A 7956-nucleotide genomic window follows, 5' to 3' on the forward strand; every position below is an offset into this window, starting at 1 on the left:
AAAAACTGTATCATGTGATAGCTTCTTCTGATAATCCTAGAGAACATCACAGGAGAAAGACAAATTGAAAGCTACAGGGCACAGGTCAAAAATGAGAAAGCCTCTATTGCAGCTATAAAACTGTGCCTTATCTGTATCCACAGCAGATATGGTCAAAGATCAAGTACAAAGCCTGAATGTAAGGGTTTAGAGTTGCAACACCACATAAAGGTGTAACCTTGACATATCTCGTATCCTCCTGTTGGGGAAGGAGTGGGACCCTGAGACATGGGATGAGGACATTGTGCAGACAAGATAAGGCTGAAAATTTTGAGTCCCCATATCTCCCTGGACTTTTCCTCCCAACAGAAGCAGCCCCATCCCTCCTGGCAGAGAGGAACCAAGCTTCCCCTGCTATCACCAGGGCAGCTGACTCACAAGGAAATGCCCGTTCCCCTGAGGACCTATCCACAACATCCCTCATTGTCTCCAGGTCCATAGTGAAAGCTGAATACCAGTATAGCCTAGTCAGGGAGGACTAAGGCCTGGCCCAGATGGAGAGAGCCTGCTCTCCTAAAGAAATGCAGGATCCTGACAACATAAATCAGCAGGAATCTGGGGAGCATGTATAAAAATGGATAAATTCTAATGTTACATTAGAATGGAGCAAATAAATAGATATAATACAATCACCAGGATTCCGGATTTACCCATAATGTATATGGGTAACAATAATAGTCTGCTATGTTGATGAATTGAGCTTGGACTCAACTGATATTTACAATCAGTGAGATTGAAATACCGGAACTTAAATCCCTGACATTCTGTAGAGGAAGGAGTCCAGAATTCCATAGAGATGAGAATGCTTGCCTGGACCTATTTATGTACAGCCTGTTCAGTCACTCCCTAATCATAACCCCTGGAGGGCTCAGGGGACAACTTTTCACGAAGGCACTAAGAAATGCAGTGGCGAGGGAAAGCTCTGTGATGTCTGTCTCCTGCAGGTCATAGATGACGGGGAGGGATGTTGCAGATGAATGGGTCTCCCTTACTTTAATGGCAATCATAGGATCAGGTGACAGGAGCCAGGTGGGAGGGCCTAACCACCAGAGCCATATCAGTTGTACAGACAAGGCAGTAATCAGTTTTGACCAACAGGAATCTGTGGCAATGGCTACCTAGGAATAAGATCATTGCTGGTGCACCTTAATATTTATAAATGGAAAAATTCAAGATCTCACTCCCATCACTGTAATGAGAATTCTCAGCCTCTTACCTGGTTGCCAAGCATGTACCAGTTCACAGAGCCTCCTGAATGAGAAGAGCAGGTTCTACTGAGAAAGGATCTTACAGACTGGACGTAATGAAAATCATCATTCCAGTCAGTAGCTTTCAACACTGGCTGCAAATGAGACTCACCTACAGAACTTCTGAAAAATAGTAATGCTTTGGCTCTACCTCCAGACATTCTGACACGTGTGGTCTATGAGGGCTTGATGAAAAGAAAAACTAAAAGTGGTTAAAGTTTGAAACAGTAGAAATGATACTCAAAAGCATCCAGATAAATCAGAAGTAACTAAAACAATACCCATACACTACAACACTCAACTTTTCATTTTCTTTACAAGGAGCAATTAAGATAATCAGCTTGTAGAAGTTTGCAGAAAGAAGAGGGAAGAAAGTGTAAATGAAAGTGTGAGAATATTTAATCCAACAGAAAAGAAGTGAAATAGGAATAATTGTATGATTGGTACCTAAAATTTTGTATTTAATAATCATGAATAAAATGATAAAGGAATTTTCAAAAAAATAAATTGTTTAAAAATCTCCAGATACAGAAAGATAAAATATGAAATGAAAAATTATTGAAAATATGAACTAGACAAATATGAACTAGACAAAATATGAACTAACACAAACTGAAAAAAATCCATATTAAGCTTTGAAAAAAATTTTTACTGACTTTAAAATATACTTTTCTGAACTTTAAAGACATTCATAGTAGCTAAAACTCTGTGATCTTCGATTCTGGTAGGTTGAATGTTTTCTACTGCTGTTATAAAACAGCTGATTAAAATTTTGCAGGAATCATTGTAACCTGTTAATGTCACTCCATAATTTACAAAAACTTTTAAAATAGTTTAGAAGAAACAAAATTTTAATAAATTGAATAGATTTAGTAAATTTTTTGAATTGAGTTTTTTCAAATTTATTTTAAGCTAACTGATTTTCAGCTTAAGAGTGTAATAAAGAGATTTTATGATCCGTAAATACCTCAATTTTGCCTCAATTCTCTACTGCTTTGGGCTATGTTTACACAGACTCTAAACATCTAGATGTGTCAATGAAACAACTGTTCAATTCTGAAAAACATGTCAAAATAATTTACTGCCAACATTTTTATAAAATGTAGGAATTCCATAGATCTCATCCATATTTTCACCTTAATACACATAAATTCAGTCAAAAGGTATTTCTAAGTTCCATTGGTAACAACTGCTAGAAGAAAATATGTCCAAATGATGCGGAAGAAATGGAAGAGGAGGAGAAAGGGAGGGGATGAGGGAAGGAAGGAGAACAAGGAGAGTGCTACATGTGTGGGTTTTGAAACACCCCTGTCACCACATTTGATGTCCCAACAATTCAGTGAGGTGTTTATGGCAGTTATAACTTTAGTTTTCAGACAGGGAAACTAAAACTGAATGAATTTAACTTACCAAAGACTATATAGAAACAGAATAACAGAGTCAGAACTAAAAACCAGGCAGAGTCAGAAGGGTTTTTGTTGTTGTTGTTTGTTTAAGTATCATTTGAACCTTAACCCTCAATCTTAGAGTATAACTTCCAACCTTACAAACCACATCTTGTGTTTTTTAATCTTCTTACCTTGAATCAGGGTTGGGTATTTAAAAAAATCCATTTGGGGCTTCCTGTAGGATCTTGGAATTACAGAGCTTGAGAAAATATTGTTAAACATTCAGTGTTCTCTACAGTTAAATACCATGCTCTATACTAATCCCACTTTTCATAAAACTCCAATGGAACACCCAGTTACCAAAGATGCGTACAAGGAAGTTTTGACTGGAGGAGCTTGGCCATGGCTAAGAGTTCCAGTCCTGGAGTCAGATGCCTGAGCCAGAACCCACTTCGGCTGCGTAGTCAGGGCAGGTGACTCAGCCTCCCTGAGTCTATTTCCCCACTGCCAAGTGGGTAAATAATAAGAGTACCAACATCACAGTCTGTGTTGGGAATTTAATGAGTTATCCATACAAAGCACTTACTCTCTGGCACATAATAAGTACTCAAAAGTTTTAGCTATTAGCTCTGTTTAAAAGGGAAATGTTTTATATTTTTTTCTGGGACAGTGAACAATAAATCTAATACCATGTAATTTCAAAAATATACACTGTTAACAGTGTATGCTGTCTAGCATGCAAAGTACATACTGTTCCAAAAACAAGTAGGTAAATCTTCAATAAAACCCATATCACACTGTGCTCAAACACATGGAGCATATTACATAAGACTAGTTGGATTATAGGTCTTCTGTTGTGTAAGAGTGCCTGCATGTGTGATTATAGACATTCCTTTTCTCTAATCCCATCTGCATTATAGTCTGGACAGTGTCATCAGTGACATAGCTCAAAATTGAGTCCAGATGGAAGGAAAAACATTTACTAGCCTAATGAAGGAAATGCCATAAGACAAGCGTATTTAGTGTGAGAGATGGAGATAGGAGGCTCCTTTGAGACTAAACCAAGTTTAGATATTTTGCAATATAAATTTCACCATTCTTTTCATGTCCTACCTTCCCAGTTATTGCAAAATATCTAATTCATAAGCCTAGTAATGACAGTGTTATTAAAAATGAGTAAATAACTCTGGGTTATTATCCTTATGTCTTCGTCCATGGGAGATGAAAGACTTCTTAGAATGTTGCCTATAAAAGCTGAGACTGGGGTTTTAATATGAACAGCAATCCACGAGAATTGGACATCAATAAAAAACACAGCTCAGTACTTAAGAAATGTAAAAATATTTAAAGTGCTATTCTATTGGTGTAATTACTCTTCAACTCTCTCTTAAGCAATGTGATAAACTGACCATTGTTCACCTCTACTTCACGAGTACATGAGCAAGTACATTTCTCAGCCCCTCAGTAATTAGGAAGAGCCATGTAACTAGTTCCAGCTGGTAGGCTATGGGCTGAAGTGGTATGCTTCTATTCCTGACCAAAAGACCTAACTGCAGGTGCAAAGTTCTCTTCCTCTCCTCACCTTCTGCATGAGTTTAAGAGGGAATCGCTGAAAGATGGTGTAACCTCTATCAGCCAAGGTCCATAGAAAGCAGAGTCTCCTACCAACCCATAAGGGACTGCAGCATCACCAACTTATGTTAAACCACTGAGATTTGAGAATCTTTACTGTAGTATAACTGAAACAATCCTGCCTAATAAAAGCAAGAATCAGTATTTTTCTTCCAGATTCCTGGAATGGCTATTTTGAATCCATCTCATCTTACTATTATTAGTGAGAAATGAAAACATCTACACCCTTCAGTGTACTGTCTTCAATAATATGCCACTACTCTTGGGCTGTGTTCTTCAACATGACTTTATTACTCCAAGCAATTTTGCCCGGGAAGAAAGAGTTGCAAATAAATGACCATCAAACTGCTCAACTTTTCAATTGATGCCATCAAATCACTGTTCACTCTCCAAGACTCTCTTTGAAACCCTTGCCTCAAAACCTTCACTTGGCAAGCCCATTGGTCCTAAACCATCATATCATGAACCTACCCAAAGAGAATCTATATCAACCCAGTTTCAGAGAGACACGTTATCAGTTAAATGTTGCACCCACATGTTGAAATGTATTTACTATTCCTGGTCTAGAAGGCTCAGGGATTAGATGATTCTAGTACTTCTGAAAACACAGAGGGTGAGGCCAACAGTCTCAGGGATTAGAGGATTCAGGAACATCTCAAGGCAGAGAAGGTGGGGCTAGTTGAAAGTCTCAGAGATGGAATCAAAGACCTAGATCATCTTCCCTAGCCCAGGAGACAGGATGATTATTCTCTGGAGAGTGTGCAAAACAGGGACTGTGTATTTAAAAATATCAGGAAGAGCTAAAGGAAACATACCTACTAAAGTCAAGGGGATTTAATGGAAGTTAACATTCAGAACAGGGAGATGCCTAGCTTCCTCCTCCACCTCCCATCCTTTGGCTCCCAGAATGCGGAAGCTAGGGCTATACTCTCCAGAAAGAGACTGGTGGATTCAAGAGAAAATGCTACCAAGACTGACATTCAATGATCCCAAGATGAAACAGCAACATTCTTGATCTTATGAGTCCTATGAATTTTAGTTCCTCACTCTCAAATGTAAATGGCAAAGATTGCCAGATATTTGAGGAAAGCCTCCAACGTGAAAGGGTATCCTCCATCCTCAAAAGAAAATACGAAATTAAAATGGACACTATGCAAAGCAGAAGAAAACTTCTTAATCAACCTCTGAAACATAAAATTATTTCATTTGTAGGGGGAAGAAAAGAGAAGATAATAAAGAAGGTACCAGATAAAAACAAAAAACTCTTTAAAATCACAATTATGATAGAAGAAAGAAAAACATCTAATACAAGGATTGAAAGATAAAATTAAAATTTTTCCAGAAATCAGAATTAAAGAACAAGAGATTAGTAACAGGTAAGAAACAATAAATGTAAGCAGGTCACTGCAGGAATCTGGCATGACTAAGTGTCACAAAAATAGGTAACAGGTAAAACTGAATTATCAAATAAATAATAATAGAAAAACTTCCCAGAGCTGAAAACTGAGTTTCTAGATCAAAATTTCAGCAAGTGCTTGGTACAATGGATGAACAAAGACCCAGACCAAGGCACATCATTGTGAATTTTAAAAACACCATGGATAAGGGTTAGACCCTAACAGCTTCTAGAGAAAAACTTAAAAGGCCATATACAAAGTACTAATGGTAAGAATGGTGTGAGACTTCATCAAAGCATCACTGGAAATTGGAAGACAATAGAAAACAGCCACAAATTTTGATTATGGAAATATCAAAAGTAGAGAGCATAGTATAAGGCATCTCAATGTACACATCACCCAGCTTCCACAATTATTTACTCGTTGCAAATATTGTTTCTTTTTACCCCCACCTATTTCTCCTTCTCTCTGAAAAGTCTGAATAAAGTCTAGGCAACATATATCATCTGTAAATATATCAGTGCATATCTAAAAAGAAAAAACACCCATTTTAAAACATAATCACAACACTATTATTCTACCCCAAATAATTACACAAAATTCTTTAATAACCAATAAGTCAATGTTCACATTTCCATAATTATCTTCAAAATGTTCTTCTTTTTTATTTTTAACAGTTTGAATCTGGATGTAAGTAAAATTCATACATTGCCCTTGTTAATATGTCTCTGATCTCTTTTAATCAATAGGTTTCCTCTCCATCTCTCTTTTATCCCTTGTAAAATTTTTGTTGAAGAAACTGAGTCATTTTTCCTTCAAAGCTTCCCATTCCTGGATTTTGCTGATTGCCTCTCTGTGGTGTCAGTTATTGTGTTCCTCTCTCCCTTGTCATTCCTGTAAATTGGTCATGAGATCATGAGGTTTGAACAGATTTAGGTTCAAGTATTTTTTCAGCTTGACTACGTCATAGGTTGTGTTCTGTATTTCAATCAAGAGCTACATAAAGATGATGTTAGCAGCCACTGAGGAGCATTGCCTGCATCCATTCATTCACTGGTGATTGAAAAACGCCACTACTTTTGTTCTAGTTTTTCTTGTTTTTCTTTGTTCTTAACTTGTTATCTGGAATAGTTATATAAAAAGAAAAATAAATGTCCTCTTATCAACTGTTTAGTTACCTGACATGCTTCCTATTGGAAAGGCAAGATAAATTCTTGATTGTTCTCTATTTACCAATTTTCAAAATAATTTTCTTGTCTGGTACCTTCCAATAGTAACCAATGAATTAGGGGGGGTTATATGAACTTATGACTTTAAGTATATTTGATGTGTCCATGTGTCCCAATCCATTGAGGTTATTACGCTTACTGATGCCCAAATCATTGCATCGTTGGCCATGTAACCCTTTTTAAATAAGCCCCAAGTCCTTGTGATATGATCCGATAGTTTTTTCAGCTTCCTTGCTTTCCAGTATAATAAAAAAATTCCAGGCTTATTTTTTATTTTTCCTGACCCAGATCTGGAATAAGCCATTTCTCCATGCTTTCTGATTTCTTTCAGAAGAAATAGCATTTAAAGAACATAATAATCTGGGTGCTAGGTGGATACAAAGACACTGGGTTGCTCATTGTGTCTAGACTTTTTCAGTTGACAGAGTTGGAAAATATGTAATATGTAATTTTTCAGACAAAATACATCATGATATAGTACAACAATAATATATCATTGATAATTTCAATTAAAATTCAACATATTAGTTTTTTACTTATTCTTGTTAACTCTTACATATTTCCTTCCCTTCTATAATAACAGCAACAATAACAAAATATCTATTCTAAAGGACATTGACATCATTAATATCTGTTTTGTCTCATATGCATACAAAGCTATTCAAGAGTAACAATACTATCATCATCTTTATGAGAACTGTAATAGTTTAAGATGTTTTTGCACTTCTTTGGTCTTCACAGAGCTAAGAATGTATAGTCAAATCACCGTGTTGCAAAGTCACTTGTAAAAATTCGTCTCTCTGAGGTTGTGCCACCAAACTGCTCCAGCAGCATCAGAATTTCCTGTAACCCTCTTGTACTCGACTTAAGATGGAATCGTTCTCTCTCAGTTTCAGCTGCTCTCTTCAGAATTGCCTGTGAAGCTTTCCAGTGAGTACCTGATTGTGGTAGTGGTATTCTCCAGGTCTCTGGATTATCAAAATCTCATTGTTTTCCCTGCTCTTCCTCTTGAATTGCTTCTGAT

The sequence above is a fragment of the Phocoena phocoena genome, chromosome 12, assembly GCF_963924675.1.
Source record: "Phocoena phocoena chromosome 12, mPhoPho1.1, whole genome shotgun sequence".
NCBI lineage: Eukaryota > Metazoa > Chordata > Mammalia > Artiodactyla > Phocoenidae > Phocoena > Phocoena phocoena.